The sequence below is a fragment of the Anomaloglossus baeobatrachus genome, chromosome 6, assembly GCF_048569485.1.
Source record: "Anomaloglossus baeobatrachus isolate aAnoBae1 chromosome 6, aAnoBae1.hap1, whole genome shotgun sequence".
Taxonomy (NCBI): domain Eukaryota; kingdom Metazoa; phylum Chordata; class Amphibia; order Anura; family Aromobatidae; genus Anomaloglossus; species Anomaloglossus baeobatrachus.
Window position 1 is genome coordinate 280,274,768 of NC_134358.1, and position 22,061 is coordinate 280,296,828.

A 22,061-nucleotide genomic window follows, 5' to 3' on the forward strand; every position below is an offset into this window, starting at 1 on the left:
GTACATTTATAATGGTTTACTCAGTGATCAACTTGCTTGGTGTTATCTCTTGTGATGATACATCTGGTAATCATATTTACTTAGGTTTACTGTTATTTTCTGATATGTAGGTATAAGTAATGATGTTAAGTACGATTGCTTATTACTTCTGCAGAGGAAGAAAAAAAAAACTTTTAAAGCAAACAAACAGACATTTCTGCTTCCTTAGGACATAGTGTGGGATTAAAAAACATGTCTTCAATAAAACGTCACCCTCCTGATTACTAGCTCCATCTGTTCTCTGCAGCGAAGCTTGTGATTGGAGTAACTTCTAACATATGTTAAAAATAGTGTTCTGCTTTGGAGGTAGATTATTATGAAATTGTGAAACGGTCATTTTTTTAAGTTTCTATTTGATAACATTTGTTAAAACAATATACAGTTCAATCACCGGAGAATTTTGCTGTCTACATTTTGAGCTTCAATCATCTGAGCACAATGCTAAACAGAAGCTCTGTACCACCGAGAACCTTATAATCCCATTATTACTTAGATTCCCCTTGATTTTGTGCAATAGATACTTGAAGACATGCAGTTTATTATCTTCTCTAGTGCTGTGCAGATCATCAGTCTGTTCCAACTCCCTTGTGACAGATACATATTGATATATTTTGCTGAATCTCATACTTAGAATAGTAATACAATAACCGCTTTCCAGCAAGTATTTTCATCAGAAATTCTCTACCTTCTTATGGCTTGGCATCCACACACTACCTTACTTGAAAATAAAATAGCATATTAACGCACCTGTAGCTCAATAACAGTTGAACAGCTGCAGCATGCCTAGAGAATGTGTGCATGTGCTAATTTAGTCCCATGTAACACAAGTATATCTTTCTTTTTATCAGCATACACATTACCCTTTTCAAGTGGAGAAGCAAAATACTGTGTGAAGTCATGCCGAAAGGGAATCTATCTATATAACTATGTAAGTACATTGCTCATATGTTATATGTGAGGGCGTATATATACCTTTTTCTATAACAGTGAATATTAAGTATTCATTTTGATTAACTAAATAGACATACAATAGGTCTCGCTGTAATAGGGACATGATTGGGGGAGATTTGAAAACATGAATAATTCTTACAGAAACAGCACCATGTTTGTAAATGAACTGTATTTCGTATTATAACTTAGTCCCATATGAACAATAATGAAGCTATTTCTAAAAGAAGGCAGCCAAGTGTTTCTAATCTCATTTAACTACTCCTATGAAACTGGACAAAAGACTGCAATTTTTTGCTTCAATGTTTTATGCTGGGCTAGCTCCATACTAAGAATACAAGTATGCAGCTGTTTAGAAAAATATACCCTTATCCATCAGTGCTGGTGTTGATGAGGGCGTTCATGGAGTAAAATGTGCCTTACTAAGTAAGAATTGTGTATTTTTAATGAATCAGCAGTGACTAGCATTTGGCATGAGCCCCCATAATAATTTCACAGACCTTATTCCAGGCATGGCATCATGCTCCCATTCCCCCTGCCATGCTTAAGCTCTGCCCATTTTGACTGAGTTGCATGAAACTGGCATGAAAATTTCAAAAGTCAATGATTCATGAGTAGGGATTAGAGTTGAGCGCGGTTCGCGGTTCGTGGTTCTCCAGTTCGTGGCTCGAGTGATTTTGGGGGCTGTTCTAGATCGAACTAGAACTCGAGCTTTTTTGCAAAAGCTCGATAGTTCTAGATACGTTCGAGAACGGTTCTAGCAGCAAAAAACCAGCTAATTCCTAGCTGGCTTTCCGCTGTAATAGTGTAAGTCACTCTGTGACTCACACTATTATGACATTTCAGTGTTTAGTGTGCGGGAACAGTGCATTCAGATCACTGCTGTATGTATAATGGCGATCGCCATTTTTTTTTTTTTTCCTTGTCTTCCTTCCCTAAGCGCGCGCGTGTAGTGGGGCGGGCCATCATGTCAGCCAATCCCAGACACACACACAGCTAAGTGGACTTTTAGCCTGAGAAGCAACGGCATTTGTGATAGGGCGTCCATGTCACATGTCCCTGCATTATAAAACCAGACATTATCCTCCAGCACGCCATTATCTGCCTTCTGCAACCTTGGTGTCAGACATCAATGGCGCAGCTCCTATCGCTGATACTGCTGTATACGCTCCATACACAGAGCTGGACAGCTTAGGGATAGCACTTTCTATCAGTCCTTTTAAGGGCTCATACCAGCAGGGTCAGAGCCATAGGTGACAGAGTTAAAAACAGAGTTTAACAGCTACACAAGATGACAGCATCTGTGTAGCTAAGGTCAGGGATTTCCTCGCTGCATTTCCCCTTTAGGAGGGATAGAAAAGCAGGCTTCCTTTCCTCTACCCAGAGACCCACAAACCTGCCACTGTACCCTCCTGCCCTTTGCACACTCAAACTCATTGTTACTAAGCCATTATACTAGCAAACACTGAGGAAACTTAGTGGCATCCTAAACGTGGCTGTTGGACTGCTGTATTGCCCCATTAGTGCAAAGATATTTGCAGCACGTCTGCCTGCATTGCACACTAAAACTCATTGTTACTAAGCCATTATACTAGCAAACACTGAGTGAACTTAGTGGCATCCTAAACGTGGCTGTTGGACTTCTGTATTGTCCCACTAGTGCAAAGATATTTGCAGCACGTCTGCCTGCATTGTACACTCCAACTCATTGTTACTAAGCCATTATACTAGCAAACACTGAGTGAACTTAGTGGCATCCTAAACGTGGTTGTTGGACTGCTGTATTGCCCCATTAGTGCAAAGATATTTACAGCACGTCTGCCTGCATTGCACACTCCAACTCATTGTTACTAAGCCATTATACTAGCAAACACTGAGTGAACTTAGTGGCATCCTAAACGTGGCTATTGGACTTCTGTATAGTCCCACAAGTGCAAAGATATTTGCAGCACGTCTGCCTGCATTGCACACTCCAACTCATTGTTACTAAGCCATTATACTAGCAAACACTGAGTGAACTTAGTGGCATCCTAAACGTGGCTATTGGACTTCTTTATAGTCCCACTAGTGCAAAGATATTTGCAGCACGTCTGCCTGCATTGCACACTCCAACTCATTGTTACTAAGCCATTATACTAGCAAACACTGAGTGAACTTAGTGGCATCCTAAACGTGGCTATTGGACTTCTGTAAAGTCCCACTAGTGCAAAGATATTTGCAGCACGTCTGCCTGCATTGCACACTCCAACTCATTGTTACTAAACCATTATACTAGCAAACACTGAGTGAACTTAGTAGCATCCTAAACGTGGCTATTGGACTTCTGTATAGTCCCACTAGTGCAAAGATATTTGCAGCACGTCTGCCTGCATTGTACACTCCAACTCATTGTTACTAAGCCATTATACTAGCAAACACTGAGTGAACTTAGTGGCATCCTAAACATGGCTGTTGGACTTCTGTATTGTCCCACTAGTGCAAAGATATTTGCAGCACGTCTGCCTGCATTGCACACTCCAACTCATTGTTACTAAGCCATTATACTAGCAAACACTGAGTGAACTTAGTGGCATCTTAAACGTGGCTATTGGACTTCTTTATAGTCCCACTAGTGCAAAGATATTTGCAGCACGTCTGCCTGCATTGCACACTCCAACTCATTGTTACTAAGCCATTATACTAGCAAACACTGAGTGAACTTAGTGGCATCCTAAACGTGGCTATTGGACTTCTGTATAGTCCCACAAGTGCAAAGATATTTGCAGCACGTCTGCCTGCATTGCACACTCCAACTCATTGTTACTAAGCCATTATACTAGCAAACACTGAGTGAACTTAGTGGCATCCTAAACGTGGCTGTTGGACTGCTGTATTGCCCCAGTAGTGCAAAGATATTTGCAGCACGTCTGCCTGCATTGCACACTCCAACTCATTGTTACTAAGCCATTATACTAGCAAACACTGAGTGAACTTAGTGGCATCCTAAACGTGGCTATTGGACTTCTGTAAAGTCCCACTAGTGCAAAGATATTTGCAGCACGTCTGCCTGCATTGCACACTCCAACTCATTGTTACTAAGCCATTATACTAGCAAACACTGAGTGAACTTAGTGGCATCCTAAACGTGGCTATTGGAGTTCTGTATAGTACCACTAGTGCAAAGATATTTGCAGCACGTCTGCCTGCATTGCACACTCCAACTCATTGTTACTAAGCCATTATACTAGCAAACACTGAGTGAACTTAGTGGCATCCTAAACGTGGCTATTGAACTTCTGTATAGTCCCACTAGTGCAAAGATATTTGCAGCACGTCTGCCTGCATTGAAAACTCCAACTCATTGTTAGTAAGCCATTATACTAGCAAACACTGAGTGAACTTAGTGGCATCCTAAACGTGGCTATTGGACTTCTGTATGGTCCCACTAGTGCAAAGACATTTGCAGCACGTCTGCCTGCATTGCACACTCCAACTCATTGTTACTAAGCCATTATACTAGCAAACACTGAGTGAACTTAGTGGCATCCTAAACGTGGCTATTGGACTTCTGTATAGTCCCACTAGTGCAAAGATATTTGCAGCACGTCTGCCTGCATTGCACACTCCAACTCATTGTTACTAAGCCATTATACTAGCAAACACTGAGTGAACTTAGTGGCATCCTAAACGTGGCTATTGGACTTCTGTATAGTCCCACTAGTGCAAAGATATTTGCAGCACGTCTGCCTGCATTGCACACCCCAACTCATTGTTACTAAGCCATTATACTAGCAAACACTGAGTGAACTTAGTGGCATCCTAAACGTGGCTATTGAACTTCTGTATAGTCCCACTAGTGCAAAGATATTTGCAGCACGTCTGCCTGCATTGAAAACTCCAACTCATTGTTAGTAAGCCATTATACTAGCAAACACTGAGTGAACTTAGTGGCATCCTAAATGTGGCTATTGGACTTCTGTATGGTCCCACTAGTGCAAAGACATTTGCAGCACGTCTGCCTGCATTGCACACTCCAACTCATTGTTACTAAGCCATTATACTAGCAAACACTGAGTGAACTTAGTGGCATCCTAAACGTGGCTATTGGACTTCTGTATAGTCCCACTAGTGCAAAGATATTTGCAGCACGTGTGCCTGCATTGCACACTCCAACTCATTGTTACTAAGCCATTATACTAGCAAACACTGAGTGAACTTAGTGGCATCCTAAACGTGGCTATTGGACTTCTGTATAGTCCCACAAGTGCAAAGATATTTGCAGCACGTCTGCCTGCATTGCACACTCCAACTCATTGTTACTAAGCCATTATACTAGCAAACACTGAGTGAACTTAGTGGCATCCTAATCGTGGCTATTGGACTTCTGTATAGTCCCACTAGTGCAAAGATATTTGCAGCACGTCTGCCTGCATTGCACACTCCAACTCATTGTTACTAAGCCATTATACTAGCAAACACTGAGTGAACTTAGTGGCATCCTAAACGTGGCTATTGGACTTCTGTATAGTCCCACTAGTGCAAAGATATTTGCAGCACGTCTGCCTGCATTGCACACTCCAACTCATTGTTACTAAGCCATTATACTAGCAAATACTGAGTGAACTTAGTGGCATCCTAAACGTGGCTATTGGACTTCTGTATAGTCCCACTAGTGCAAAGATATTTGCAGCACGTCTGCCTGCATTGCACACTCCAATTCATTGTTACTAAGCCTTTATACTAGCAAACACTGAGTGAACTTAGTGGCATCCTAAACATGGCTATTGGACTTCTGTATAGTCCCACTAGTGCAAAGATATTTGCAGCACGTCTGCCTGCATTGCACACTCCAACTCATTGTTACTAAGCCATTATACTAGCAAACACTGAGAGAACTTAGTGGCATCCTAATCGTGGCTATTGGACTTCTGTATAGTCCCACTAGTGCAAAGATATTTGCAGCATGTCTGCCTGCATTGCACACTCCAACTCATTGTTACTAAGCCATTATACTAGCAAACACTGAGTGAACTTAGTGGCATCCTAAACGTGGCTATTGGACTTCTGTATAGTCCCACTAGTGCAAAGATATTTGCAGCACGTCTGCCTGCATTGCACACTCCAACTCATTGTTACTAAGCCATTATACTAGCAAACACTGAGTGAACTTAGTGGCATCCTAAACGTAGCTATTGGACTTCTGTATTGTCCCACTAGTGCAAAGATATTTGCAGCACGTCTGCCTGCATTGCACACTCCAACTCATTGTTACTAAGCCTTTATACTAGCAAACACTGAGTGAACTTAGTGGCATCCTAAACGTGGCTATTGGACTTCTGTATAGTCCCACTAGTGCAAAGATATTTGCAGCACGTCTGCCTGCATTGAACACTCCAACTCATTGTTACTAAGCCATTATACTAGCAAACACTGAGTGAACTTAGTGGCATCCTACACGTGGCTATTGGACTTCTGTATAGTCCCATTAGTGCAAAGATATTTGCAGCACGTCTGCCTGCATTGCACACTCCAACTCATTGTTACTAAGCCATTATACTAGCAAACACTGAGTGAACTTAGTGGCATCCTAAACGTGGCTATTAGACTTCTGTATAGTCCCACTAGTGCAAAGATATTTGCAGCACATCTGCCTGCATTGCACACTCCAACTCATTGTTACTAAGCCATTATACTAGCAAACACTGAGTGAACTTAGTGGCATCCTAAACGTGGCTATTGGACTTCTGTATAGTCCCACTAGTGCCAAGATATTTGCAGCATGTCTGCCTGCATTGCACACTTCAACTCATTGTTACTAAGCCGTTATACTAGCAAACACTGAGTGAACTTAGTGGCATCATAAACGTGGCTATTGGACTTCTGTATAGTCCCACCAGTGCAAAGATATTTGCAGCACGTCTGCCTGCATTGCACACTAAAACTCATTGTTACTAAGCCATTATACTAGCAAACACTGAGTGAACTTAGTGGCATCCTAAACGTGGCTGTTGGCCTGCTGTATTGCCCCAGAAGTGCAAAGATATTTGCAGCACGTCTGCCTGCATTGCACACTAAGACTTATTGTTACTAAGCCATTATACTAGCAAACACTGAGTGAACTTAGTGGCATCCTAAACGTGGCTGTTGGACTGCTGTATTGCCCCAGTAGTGCAAAGATATTTGCAGCCTGTCTGCCTGCATTGTACACTAAAACTCATTGTTACTAAGCCATTATACTAGCAATTTATGCTGCCAGTTTAAGGGCCGTAGTTGCATTGTCAGGTATAATTATTCTTTATTATTCTGCTGTTAATAAAGCTAGACCACCGCTGCAATCTACACCACCTCTCAATTTTTACTACCACATTTTAAGTGCACAATCTTGTCGCAATCAACATGAGTGGCAAAATGACAGATGCTGGTGGAAAGGGGAAGAGGCGTGTTGGAAAAGGAAAAAAAGGGTTTGTCCGTCGGGAAGGTGGCAAAGCTCCATTAACATCTGCTGAAGATAGACCATCTACCAGCAAAAGTAAGATGTCTACTACTTACCATGGACAATCCGATGTGCTCCCTGTTTTACGGACACGAACAACAGGAACAAAGGTAGATGATGGCCAAAAAAGGAAAATGCTTGAATGGATCTCAAGTGGTCCAACAAGTGCCCTCTCAGCCACCTCAACTACCGCATCCAAAAAACACCAGTCCTCTGAGTTGTCATCCCAATCAAACTTGCTTTCTCCCAGCTCTGAAGTCTCCATCAGCCCTGCACAGTATGGTGGAGTTGAGATGCCTGAGTCTGCAGAGCTGTTCAGTCACACTATAGCCTGGGAATCAGAGGTCTGCTCCCAAGCTACAGTGAGTACAGACCAGGAAATGGTCTGCAGTGATGCCCAGAACCTTTGTGACTCTGATTCAGGCCATGAGGACCAAGTTTCTGAGCATAATGTTGACCCTTTGTCACAAACTGTAACACCTGTGGTTATAGACAATGAGGAACATACTGATGACGACGAGACGCAGATACCAGATTGGGATGACAACTTAAATATTCGGTCAGGGCAAGAAGAGGCTCGGTCTGAGGGTGAGGGGAGTGCAAACACAACAATTGATGAGGAAGTTCTAGATCCCACCTACTGTCAACCCACAGTCAGGCACTCAAGGAGGTCAACAGAGACGGTGGAGGAGGATGCAACCGACGACGAAGTTACCTTGCGCCTTCCTGGACAGAGTCGGAGCACTGGTAGCACGTCTTCAACTGCATCATCAGCCACCACTCTGCCTCTGAGCACTAGTCGGGGGGGCTCAGCAGGTCGCATGCCCTCTAAGCCTTGCCTAGCCTGGTCCTTTTTTGACATAGAAAAAGATCGCCCAAATTATGTGATGTGTAAAATTTGTCGTGATTCTGTTAGTAGAGGTCAAAACCTCAGCAGTTTGACAACTTCTTCCATGAATCGTCACATGAATAAATATCATAGGTCCCAGTGGGAAGCTCACCGTGCTGCAATGCGGCCTAGCGGAGCGAACCATCCACGGCCTGCCCCTTCGAGTGCATCCGCGCGCTCGTCATCTTCTAGGACTGTGGGGACAGCTGTCACACCTGGTTTTCCACGCACAACTTCCACCACTGTAACCGCAACAGGCAGTTTGCTTGGTAGGTCGTCAGTTGGTTTGGAAGGGGAAACAAGTGCGTGTTTACAGCTCTCTCAGACATCGATAGCACCAACGTTGGATGAAGGCAACATCATGTCTCCGACTGCACTTTCCTCACCAACCTGCATTTTTCAAGGGACACCGTACTCAACACCGTCTACACACAGCAGCCAGATCTCTGTCCCTCAGATGTGGACAAATAAAAGGCCATTTCCTGTGACCCATGACAAAGCTAAGAGGTTGACTTTATCCCTCTGTAAGCTCTTGGCTACCGAAATGCTGCCTTTCCGCCTGGTGGACACACAGGATTTTAGAGACCTTATGTCTGTCGCTGTGCTCCAGTACCAGATGCCCAGTCGCCACTACTTCTCTAAGAAAGTGTGCCCGCGCTACACCAGCATGTCGCACACAACATCACCGCTTCCTTGAGAAACTCTGTGTGTCAACGGGTGCATTTCACCACCGATACTTGGACCAGTAAGCATGGACAGGGACGTTACATGTCGCTCACTGGGCACTGGGTAACTATGGTGATAGATGGTGAAGGGTCTGCTGCACAAGTCTTGCCGTCTCCATGACTTGTGTGTCAATCCTCTGTCTGTCCAAGTTCTGCTGGTCAGGCCACCAGCGTTCTCACTGCGCAGAAGGAATCACGCACCCCTCATTACTATGCTGGCAGCAGAGCGCAGTGTCATCAGGCGGTCTTTAGCTTGACATGTCTTGGGAATAAGAGTCACACAGCTGAGGAGTTGTGGTCAGCTCTGCGGTCCGAGTTTACTAAATGGTTGTCTCCACTCAACCTGCAGCCTGGTAAGGCCGTGTGCGACAATGCTGCAAACCTGGGTGCGGCCCTTCGCCTGGGCAAGGTGACACACGTACCTTGTATGGCTCACGTGTTGAACCTTGTTGTCCACCAATTTTTAACACACTATCCCGGCCTAGATGGCCTTCTAACCAGGGCAGGAAAACTGTCTGCTCACTTCCGCCGTTCAAGCGCCGCAGCTGAGCGACTTGCATCGCTCCAGAAGTCTTTCGGCCTGCCGGTTCATCGCCTGAAATGCGATGTGCCGACACGCTGGAATTCGACTCTCCACATGTTACAGCGACTGTGGCAGCATCGTCGAGCCCTGGTGCAATACGTCATGACGTATAGCCTGGGCCAACGAGATGCAGAAGTGGGGCAGATCACCCTGATGGTGTGGTCTCAGATCAAGGACCTATGCACCCTTCTGCACAGTTTCGACATGGCGACGAATATGTTTAGCGCTGACAATGCCATTATCAGCATGACAATTCCAGTCATTTACATGCTGGAGCACACGCTAAACACTATTCAGAGTCAGGGGGTGGGAGAACAGGAAGGGGAGGAACTACAGGAGGATTCATATGCGCAAAACATAACAACATCTCCAAGGTCCTGACGTTCATCATCACCAACGCGGTAGGCATGGGACCATGGGGGACAGGGATCAACAAGGGCGCATGGTAGCAGGCGAAATGTTGAGGAAGGTGCAGGAGAACATCAAGAAATGGAGGACGAACTGTCCATGGACATGGAAGACTCAGCGGATGAGGGAGACCTTGGTCAAATTTCAGTTGAAAGAGGTTGGGGGGAGATGTCAGAGGAAGAAAGAACGGTTAGCACCTCTATGCCACAAACACAGCGTTGACTTGGTCCGCATGGCTGCGCAAGACACAAGAGTGCTTTCTTGCTGCACTACCTCCAACATGACCCTCGTTTTGTCAAAATTAGAAGTGATGATGACTACTGGCTTGCCACACTATTAGATCCCCGGTACAAGTCCAAATTTTGTGACATAATTCCAGCCATAGAAAGGGACGCACGTATGCAGGAGTATCAGCAGAAGCTGTTACTCGATCTTAGCTCAGATTTTCCACCAAACAACCGTGCAGGTGCAGGGAGTGAATCTCCCAGTTGTAACTTGACAAACATGGGACGGTCTCGTCATCTTCAACAGTCTACCCGTACCAGTAGGACTGTATCTGAGGCTGGTAACAGCAATTTTATGGAATCTTTTCATAATTTTTTTAGACCCTCCTTTGCAAGGCCAACAGAGACACCAAGTCTAACACATAGTCAACGGCTGGAGAGGATGATACAGGAGTATCTCCAAATGAACATCGATGCCATGACTTTGCAAATGGAGACTTGCTCATTTTGGGCTTCAAATCTTGAAAAATGGCCAGAGCTCTCCACTTACGCCTTTGAGATTTTGTCGTGTCCAGCTGCCAGCGTTGTCTCTGAACGTGTCTTCAGTGCTGCTGGGTGTGTGCTGACAGATAAGCGCACGCGTCTGTCCAGTGACAATGTGGACAGACTAACGTTCTTCAAAATGAACAAGTCATGGATCCACAAGGAATTTACTACCCCTGTGTCATCCTGGGGAGAGTAAATGCTTGTGGATTTGGAATGTGCTTGATGCAAATCAAAACATCCTGTTTGCAACTAGGGCACAAGTGCTGAAACTGAATGGGTGGGTGTGTGTGGGGCACAATTTTTGGAAAAAAAAGGGAGACTCCGCTTGGAGTAACCCTTACTTATATTGTTTTTAAAAATGATCCAAGATGAACAGATCTGGGATCAGGAAAGACTTTGCTACCTACCCCGGTGTCATCCTGGGGACGGTTAAGAATGGCGTATTTTTGAATGTGCTTGATGCAAATCTAGCTGTAAAGTGTACAACTAGGGCACAAGTGCTGCCACTGAATCGGTGGGTGTGTGTGGGGCACAATTTTTGGAAAAAAAGGGAGCCTCCGCTTGGAGTCACCCTTGCTTGCTGTGTTTTTTAAAAATGATCCAAGATGAACAGAGCTGGGATCAGGAAAGACTTTGCTACCTACCCCGGTGTCATCCTGGGGACGGTTAAGAATGGCGTATTTTTGAATGTGCTTGATGCAAATCAAAACATCCTGTTTGCAACTAGGGCACAAGTGCTGCCACTGATGGGGTATCAGTGTGGCCCAATTTTTGGAAAAAAGGGAGACTCCGCTTGGAGTAACCCTTACTTACATTGTTTTTAAAAATGATCCAAGATGAGCAGAGCTGGGATCAGGAAAGACTTTGCTACCTACCCCGGTGTCATCCTGGGGACAGTTAATTATGGCGTATTTTTGAATGTGCTTGATGCAAATCAAAACATCCTGTTTGCAACTAGGGCACAAGTGCTGCCACTGATGGGGTGTCAGTGTGACCCAATTTTTGGATAAAAGGGAGACTCCGCTTGGAGTAACCTCTACTTACATTGTTTTTAAAAATGATCCAAGATGAACAGAGCTGGGATCAGGAAAGACTTTGCTACCTACCCTGGTGTCATCCTGGGGACGGTTCAGAATGGCATATTTTTGAATGTGCTTGATGCAAATCTAGCTGTAAAGGGTACAACTAGGGTACAAGTGCTGCCACTGAATGGGTGGGTGTGTGTGGGGCACAATTTTTGGAAAAAAGGGAGACTCCGCTTGGACTCACCTTGCGGTGTTTTACATGATTTTAGAAGGGCGTGCCATGCCTATATCTGTGTCTCGTCCTCTTTTTCCTCGTTACTCTCTTTTGTTTTCGCATGAGAATTTGTTCTTGTCACTTTCCCATGTGTTTGTGTTGTGTTGTGAGTTGTTTGTCACCTTTTGGACACCTTTGAGGGTGTTTTCTAGGTGTTTTTATGTGTTTGTGAATGCCTGCCATTGTTTCCTATGCGGTTCGAGTTCGGTTCGTCGAACGTTCGATAAACCGAACTCGAACGGGACCTCCGTTCGGCAAACCGACCTCGAGCCGAACCGCGACCAGTTCGCTCATCTCTAGTAGGGATGAACGAGTATACTTGTTACTACTCAGTACTCGTCGAATAGTACGGTATTCGGGATACTCACTACTCCACGAGTATCCTTGTATTTACTCATTAGGAGTAGCGAGTCCAATGTAAGTCAATGGGAAATGTGAGTCATACTTTGCTGGACCCTACAAAGTGGTCTGGGGGATGAATAAAAGGCTGAAATGGATGCATGATTGTTTAAAAGGCGGGTGGTAAAAAGATGCCAACTATTTTAAGCAATCAGCTGATGCACGCTCCCGCCCGGATCCTTCGCTCCCTTGTGCTTCGCTCCCCGCTATCTGGTGCTGCGTTCCCCGCCCGGTCCTAACTTAGGATCAGGCGGGGAGGCGGTGGGGGAAAGAAGCACTGGGCAGCGGGGAGGGAAGCACCAGGCGGGGGACGAGGCAGTGGGGAGGGAAGCATCAGATGGGAAAGCCATCGGTGAATTCTCTTTCTCTCTCTTTGTCTGTCTGTCTGTCTCTCTCTGTCTGTCGGTCAGTCAGTCAGTCTCTCTCTGTCGGTCTCTCTCTCTGTCGGTCTCTCTCTTTCTCTGTTGGTCTGTCGGTAGGTCTCTCCCTCTCACCCCCTCTCTCATACTCACCGATCACCGGCATGGTACTGCACGGCTGTCACACTGCTCTGGCAGCTTCTCCTGCTTTTGAAAATGCAGGCCGCTCATTATTCCATCACATATTTGCTGCTTTTCCCGCCCACTGATGCCTATGATTGGTTGCAGTAGCAACCAATCACAGCCGCCGGTGGGCGGGTCTATATTGTGCAGTACAATAAATAAATAAATAATTTAAAAAAAACTCATGCGGTCCCCCCAATTTTGATAGTCAACTTAGATAAAGCAGACAGCTGGGGGTTGGTATTCTTCCCCTGGGAGGGGCACATAGTTATTGTCCCCACAGGGTAAGGTAAAGCAACTGGCAGCCACTCCAGATTTGGCGCATCCATTAGATGCGCCATATGTAGCGCTTACCTGGTTCGTCCAGCTGTCCTGGTGCGTTGGCAAACTGGGTAATAAGGGGTTAATCTCATCTGACTTTTACCAGGTGACATTAAACCCTGAATTAATAAAGTTCAGCTTCGCTTGAAACCAGACTTTATTAATTCACTTGTAGTAAAGTCAAATAACACACACTCAAAACACCTTGATTCAAAATGAAACACAGACAGCAAACTTGTATTGTAAATAAAATCAGACAAACCTTCATTTACCATTTTTTAAATTCCCAAAATCCCTTCGAAGTAGTCCAATACGAGGTCCCACGCAGTCATCAGCTCATCTCCATGTTAGTGACGGTAGTGAGGGTTAATCTTCTCTCTACCGCTGCTAACAACAGAATGACTGGGTTACTACAGTCCCTGACAGAAGTTCTGCCACTTATCCATGTTATGTAAATAAAAGCTTATAACCTGACTTTAAAAACATCTATTGTTTCAGAAATTACTCTTTGGAAAGCTGAAATATTTAATGAACACAGAAAAGTCAGATTTTGGCAACACAAAAGTTTTGTCGCCTTTTCATATAATGCATCCAATTCTAGTTTACATTCTCACCTCTGCTCACTAAATGATCAGTTAATTAGTGGGTGTGTATAAAAAAAACCCAGCACTCCATACCTTCACTTGACCTGCAACTTAACCTCTGACAACATGCCAAAAATCCACCTTGTGACCAAAGCCTTGATTAGCAAGAGGCTGAAGACCAGATCCACTGCAGAGGTGGCTGGCACCTTTAATATATCTCAGCATCAAGTACAAAGAATGAAAAAAAGATTTGGAGAGACTAGAGATGTTTTTGACAAGCCCAGGTCTGGCAGACTCCACAAGACAAATTCTCAGAAGGAACGTTTATTGGTTAGAAAATCCAAAGCCAGCCACTCTTCTACTGCAACAGAGCTCCAAAACGCCTGGTCACCTCAAGTCACTGTGTCAACTAGAACAGTTTGTAGGATTCTTTCCCGAAATGACCTCCATGGTCGAATCAGTGCCCAGAAGCCAGCACTAAACAAAAGGCAATTAAAAAAAAGTGTGTCATTTGCCAAGTCCCAAAGCCTGCTAAACAGATGAACCCTGGAAAAGTGGCAGAAGGTGGATTTCTCTGATGAATCTTCCGTTGGATTACACCACAGCGACTGCAAATACTGCAGGAGACCTACTAGAGCCCGTATGGATCCAGAAAACAGTTAAGTTTGGTGGGGGAAAGATCATGGTCTGAGGTTACATTCAGTATGGGTGTGTGCAAAACATTTCCAAGGTGGCAGACAATATCAATAGCCTAAAATATCAAGAAGTATTAGCTACCTCTTACATTCCCAATCATAAAAGGGGTTAAATTCTGCAGCAGGATGGTGCTCAATCTCATACATCCATCTCTACAACAAAGTTCCTCCTGGAAAAGAAAATCAAGGTGCTCAAGGACTGGCCAGCCCAGTCACCAGACATGAACATCATTGAGCATGTTTGGGATAGGATGAAAGAGGAAGCTTGTGAGACAAAACCAAAGAATCTAGATGAACTCTGTGAGACATGTAAGACTGCATTCTTTGCTATTCCTGATGACTTCATCAATAAATTGTATGAATTATTGTTGAACCATTTGGATGCAGTCCTTCAAGCTCATGAAAGTCACACAAAAAATTAAATCTTGCTCTAATAGCACCACAACTTAATTCACCAATGTTATTCAACATATCTTTGTATTAGAAGTTAATTATTTGTTAGAATTTTACATTACTTTCTGTGGGCGACAAAACTTTTGTGTTGCCAAAATCTGACATTTCTGTGTTAATTAAATGATCAATATTTCAGCAACTTTATTTTAATAACCTAAACCAAATTTGGGACTGTGTCAGCTTTCAAAAGAGTAATTTATGAAACCAATGCATGAATTTAAAGTCAGGTTACAAGTAGGGATGATGGAATACCACAAATATTCGTCTTTGCGAATATTCGCCGAATAGGTCGCCACTATTCGACGATTTGCGAATATTCGATGTGCAATGTAAGTCTATGGGAAACCCGAAAAACAACTATTTGGGCTTCCCATAGACTTACATTGCTCATCGAATATTCGCATAGCGGCGACCTATTCGTCGGATATTCGGAAAGCCGAATATTTGTGGTATTCGATCATCCCTAGTTATAAGCTTTTATTTATATAACATGGATTAGAACTTGTCAGGGACTGTATAACTCATATACAACAAATAAACTATGGGAAAAAAAAAAAAATACAAAGAGAAAATTGCATGAAAAATACCCTGACTATAAATAAATAAATTGCAAGTGCTTAATAACAGGGTACTTAGTGTATACATTTTTGCAAAAAGGTGAAAAGCTGTCTCACCTCGTCACGGTGTACCCATCTGAGACAGTCCCTAACCTACTGAAGTTAAAAACATTATCAATACCTGACTTGTGTCATGTCAAACTTGTGTCATGGAGTGTGAGAATCTGTAGTGTGACCAGCATCTGATGCTGCTATGACAATCAATAAGTTTTGAGCAAAATTCCATGTGACGCTAATAATACGAGTCATGCTACATATTTGTTATAGGGTCTAAAGGCCCTGTCACACACAGGGATAAATCTGTGGTAGATCTGTGGTAGATCTGTGGTAGATCTGTGGTTGCAGTGAAATTGTGGACAATCAGTGCCAGGTTTGTGGCTGTGTACAAATGGAACAATATGTCCATGATTTCACTGCAACCACAGATCTGCCAAAGATTTATCTCTGTGTGTGACGGGGCCTTTAGATTGACTTCACTACTTCCTGCCTGAGCAAATGTTCAGTGTTGCACTTTTGTTTCTACTCTTTTTTTCCTCAAAAAACATGAGTTTATTTTTCCATTGACAGCTGCATGAGGGCTTTTTTGAATAGTTTTATGGTTTAAAGAAGTGACAAGTCCTTTGAATTCAACCTTTATCCTAACATGATGACACCTTAAGGCCCCGTTACACGCAATGACATATCTAATGATATATCGCTGGGGTCACGGATTCTGTGACGCACATCCGGCATCGTTAGCGACGTCGTGGCGTGTTAACGAAATACTCACCTTATTGTTGATCGTTGACATGTCGTTCATTTTCAAAAAATCGTTGATTGTTGCAGGACAGAGGTTGTTCGTTGTTCCCGAGGCAGCACATATTGCTACGTGTGACACCCCAGGAACGACAAACTACAGCTTACCTGCGGCTGCTGACAATGAGGAAGGAAGGAGGTGGGCAGGATGTTAAGGCCACTCATCTCTGCCCCTCCACTTCTATTGGGCGGCCGCTTAGTGAAAGGAGAAAGGAGGTGGTTCACCGGCAACAGCGACGTCGCTAGGCAGGTAAGTCCGTGTAACAGCTCCTAACGATTTTGTGCGCCACGGGCAGCGATTTGCTGGTGACGCACAAACGACGGGGGCAGGTTCTTTCACCAGCGATATCACTAGTGATATCGCTGCGTGTAAAGCCCCCTTAAGAAGGCAAAAACACCCTTAGGGTAAAGAGAGAAAGTTCCTCACCCCATGTTATTGGAGTGGATTGATGAAAAAATTGTATGAGATCATGTGCGATGACAATTATTCTTGGATAACATTTGATATAAAATCACTATGTATACTTTAATCCCACACAATCTAGGGGCAATTGCTATATCAGAGATTCTACACAAGCATTTTACCTTTAATCAAAATTTTAAAGTGTTAATTGTCATGATTTTATGTTACTTACCATGTAGGGATGAGCAAACCTGAATGATAAAGTTTGGGTTCGTACTGGACATCAGATGCCTGGGGTTTAAACTTGAACATGGACTTTTAAAAAAAACCTCGTCCGAATTGAAACTTTGGTTACTGTTCATCTGCTTATGAAGTTTGCAAAGCAAATCAGCAAGTATTATTGCATATGGAAGATGACTGTACTCTGCTGTCATCAAAAAGATAAAAAAAATGACTTGGGTTCCAGCCTATTTTTTTTTTTTTTTTAACTATATTTTTATTCAAATTTTTCAATAACATAACATTGGCATAAGCGAATTCAGCATTGTAAATTCAACATTACATTGTCATGTTTGATCATCCCAAATTCCATACCAATTTTTAAAATCAATAACCATAACATGGCAAGATAAAGCAAAGGAAAGCAGCGATCCCTTAACCCATCATTCTTATCATTCCCCCCATTGAACCCTTGTGAACATGGTAATGACATACAATAAAGAAGTCCCACTCAAATCGGTTATTTCCCCCTCTCCTTTTAGTCAGCTTTCGGCCTTTCCTCCCCCACCTCCAAGCCATCCAATGTATCCTTCAATTTTTCAGTATGATACCAGACTGTGTCTTTGAAAGGTGACATAATCCTGACTATCTCCTCCCGAGTACAATAGGCCAGTATGAATTTCTTCCATTTGTTAAAGTGCTGTCGTATTCTATCCGCCCTCCTTTCTGCATCCAATCCTTCTATTTCAAGAAGATGCATGAGCTGACCCAAGATCTCTTCAATCGCGGGGACCCTAGACTCCAACCAATTTTTTAGTATCGCTCTCTTGGCTGCCAGAAGTATCACATGTATAAGTCTGGGTGGGTTAGTCATCTTCCCTTTGGTATCGTTCCCCTCCTCCCAATGGTGAAAAATAGCGAACCCAGGTGAGAGCCGAACTTCAAGACCCCACACCTTTTGTATACAGCTTTTGATCTGTGACCATAATGGACTCAAATGGGGGCAGGACCACAACCCGTGAAGGAGATCAGTTCCACTACTCTTACACTTAGGGCAATACGTAAGCCTGTCTGGCTTTGTTGCTGATGGAGGGAGATTAAAACCATAAATTGCCTTGTGCATAATTCTAAATTGGGTTTCTCGCCAATTCTCATTTAAAATTGATTTACGAAGAGCATTCCACCCTCCCCTAATTTTTACCCCCATAAACGGGTCTTCAAATTGTTTTTCCCAAGATTTAAATAAACCTTCTGGGTGCTGTCCTATTAATAGATCACGCATGGCTCCATAAAGAAAAGAGATAGATGATGAAGTTATTGAGTTCTTTACCAGACAATCAAAAGAGTTAAATACTACCTCCTGGGTCACATCATGCAACTGAGTCATAATACTATATCTCACTTGGTCATATTGGATTACTTGGTTAGGCCCCAGGCCATACTGCGCTATAATTTCGTCTCTACTCAACCATCTAGGCTCTGAGGTGTGCAAGAGATGAGCAACAGTCCTTATACCCCGCACCTTCCACTCTTCAAACAGCTTATTGCTTGTCCCCTGCACAAACTCTGGATTCCCCCATATAGGCAAGTATTTGGATATTTTATGGGGAAGTTTGTAGTTTTTCCTCAACGCCTTCCACGCTGCAATCGTGTCTTTAAATAAGGAAGAGTGCTTGATTTTCACTGGGAGATTAGCCTGCCTAGTATGAAGTAATGCCACCAGATCCCAAGGTTGTGCATAGTCTCTCTCAAGCTCCAACGCTGAATAATGCCTAGAGCCTTTAATCCAATCCAATATATATCTAGTCAAACAGGCTATATTGTAACCCCGAATGTTCGGCAAACTCAGACCTCCATGAACCTTAGATGCCATCAGCTTCTTAAGCCCTATACGAGGGCGTTTCCCCCTCCAAATGAAGTGTGAAAAAGCTCTATTTAGCTGGACAATATCTTTATGCTTGAGAAGCAGGGGAAGTGTTTGAAGATGATACATTAATTTTGATATCGACATCATCTTAATTAGGTGGACTCTACCAATTATGTTCAATGGAAGGTCGTGCCATCTTTTAAGATCTTGCTCTATTTGGCTCAGAAGGGGTGGATAGTTTAGACTATAAAGGGTTGCCGGAACCTTACCTATTTTAACTCCCAGGTATGTGATATATGACTTAGCCACTGTAATTCCTTCAAAAGGGTTCTGCTCCCGTGTTTGAACATTTGTCCCTCCCAGGTATAGGAGCTCGCACTTTGACGCATTAATCTTGAAGCCTGAGTACGCTCCAAACTCTCGCAAAATTTGTAAAATCTCGGGGACCTGCTGAGCTGGATTCGAAAGGAAAAGCAAAATGTCATCCGCAAAAAAAGCTGACTGAATTTGTCTATTATTTACAGAAATACCCTGGAAGGTGCTATGTGTAGATAACAATCGTACCAATGGTTCCAGAGCCAGATTAAAAAGTAATGGGGAAAGGGGGCAACCCTGTCTGGTTCCTTTCAGTAACGGAAAAGGGGCTGACAGATATCCTGGAATGTAAACTTGAGCCTTCGGATTTGTGTAAATTTCTCTAATGTAGGTATAAAATGACCCCGAAAAACGCATTTCATCTAGAACTCTATAAAGCCATGACCACTCAATATTGTCAAAGGCTTTCTCGGCATCTATTGTAAGCAAAGCGGGAGATTCTCCTTTCAGAGGCCGAAGGTTAACCCTATCCAGGACAAGAAGAACTTTTCTAATATTTAGTGTCCCTGATCTTTTCTGAATGAAACCGGCCTGTGCTGGGGAAATCAGTTGGGGAAGAATTATAGCTAGACGATTTGCCATAATCTTTGACATTATCTTCATATCTAGGTTGATAAGTGATATGGGCCTATACGAACCCGGCTCCTTCGGGTCCTTCCCCTGTTTAGGGATCAATTTTATATATGCCCGGTTATTATTTTGGAAAGACGCATTACCGTCTAGTATGCTATTATACAGCTCTAGTAATGTAGGTAAGATCTCTTCCTTTACTGTTTTATAGAATTCTCCCGTAAATCCGTCAGGGCCAGGGGCTTTATAATTATGCATGGAGTTGATTGTCCCCAATACTTCTTCCCCCGTAATTTTGGCATTCAGAAAAGTGCGATGCTCTTCTGTGAGTCGAGGTAGTGTCACTTTAGATAAAAGATTATTATCAGGAAATTTGTCTCGCTTTTCCGACGAATAAAGGTTTCTATAATACGTGCCTAAAGTCTCAATTATTGTCTTAGGGTTTTTGTGTATCTCCCCCTTTTGATTTTTTATTTCCATGGGTCCCTGAGTTATAATCCTATTTTTCGCTAAGTTGGCCAGTATTTTCCCTGCTTTATTTCCAAAGCGATGTAATGTAGCTTCTTGCATTGACCTAGCCATTTGTTCCCGTTTTTCCGCCCACTCATTAAAAGCTCTTTGGGCTATTACCCATCTATCTCTATGGTCCCTATCAGGATGCTTTTGAAAAGAAGTATATGCTTCCCTCAATTTATGGGAGGTTTCAGTAAATTTAAGATGAGCCTTTTTCTTCAAATAGGAAACATGTGCTATCGTTCTGCCCCGTAATACTGCCTTCGCCGTGTCCCATAATAACATAGGTGTGTCTTTATGTTGATCATTATGTACCATAAATTCCGTCCACCATTCCTTTAATTTCAAGGAAAAATCTTCGTTATCTTTAAGGAAGGAAGGATATCTCCACAGATAGTCCGTTCCTCTGGGATAAATGTTTGCTAGGTCTAGCACCACCGGGGCATGGTCAGAAATCACCAAATCCTGGATAGTAGCTGAGTGGAGCGCACGTACCAGGTTCCCTGAAATAAGAAAGTAGTCAATGCGAGACCAGGAGCTATTAGCATGTGAATAGTGCGTAAATTCCCTATCCTGAGGGTGCAGTAGTCTCCACGCATCCCATAAGACCGTGGCATTTAACAGAGGACGCATAACTTTATCATGGCCGCGCGGTACATTTGGGGGGCCTTTAGCATTTTTCCTGTCCTCTAGCACAGATACCACCGAGTTGAAATCCCCCCCAATTATTAGATTGAAATGGGCATGTTCTAAAATTTTGGCCTCAAGTCGTTGAAAGAATGATTTGTTGTTTTCGTTCGGGGCATAAATATTAAAGATTTTATAAATTCCTCCAGGTATCTCCACTGAGATCATCTGAACCCTACCTTCCGTGTCCGCATATGTTTCCAGGACTTGATGTTGTAATCTCCTACTTACTAATGTAATAACCCCTGCTTTCCTTTTAACTGAAGATGACCCATAGACTCCTCCAACCCACAATTTCCCCATCCTCTGCATGTCTGAACCTTCCAGATGAGTTTCCTGAAGGAGCGCAATGTCCGGTTTGAGGCGATTAAGGTGGCGTAATATCTTAATTCTTTTTTGGGGGGAACATAACCCCTTAACATTCCAGGTGACTATTCTCATAAAGCACATGTAATAAATGGAAATCCTGCCTTTCGTTTACCATGTTTTTGCTGCCCTCCCTTGCCAAAAAAAAATTCAACCAATTAGACAATTGAACATAGTGCTCACTTGCAATAGTGAGAGTAGTAGTAATAATAATAACTCTGTGTAAAATCTTTGCTACTTCACTTGAATCCAAAATCCCCAAACATTTCAAACATCTCCCTCCCCTCCCCCCCCCCAACTATACCATAATACTCAGACTTCACTTTTTTCTGATCATTTTCCAAGCTCAGTCAACCTTATACTTATAGCGTTTAACCAATATAAAGGAGTGTCCCACCTACAAAGAAAGAGAGAGAAGGAAAAAAAAAAAAAAAAATTTCTCTTTCCTTTCCTCCGCCTCAGATTTCTTGAACTTTTTCCACTGCGGCTTCTCCAGCCTAAATCATAAACAGGTGTCCCACC

General features: G+C 43.3%; 1 protein-coding gene across 8 annotated transcripts in view; it reads left to right on the top strand.

Moving 5' to 3' along the window:
- CDH12 (cadherin 12) overlaps positions 1 to 22,061 on the top strand; it is a 1,513,562-nt gene that overhangs the window by 937,407 nt on the left and 554,094 nt on the right. For all 8 annotated transcript variants that reach the window (XM_075314868.1, XM_075314867.1, XM_075314866.1 and 5 more), the window contains one exon: positions 888 to 967. The gene's annotated coding sequence lies outside the window, so the exon portion shown is untranslated. The remainder of the gene's footprint in view (positions 1 to 887; positions 968 to 22,061) is intronic.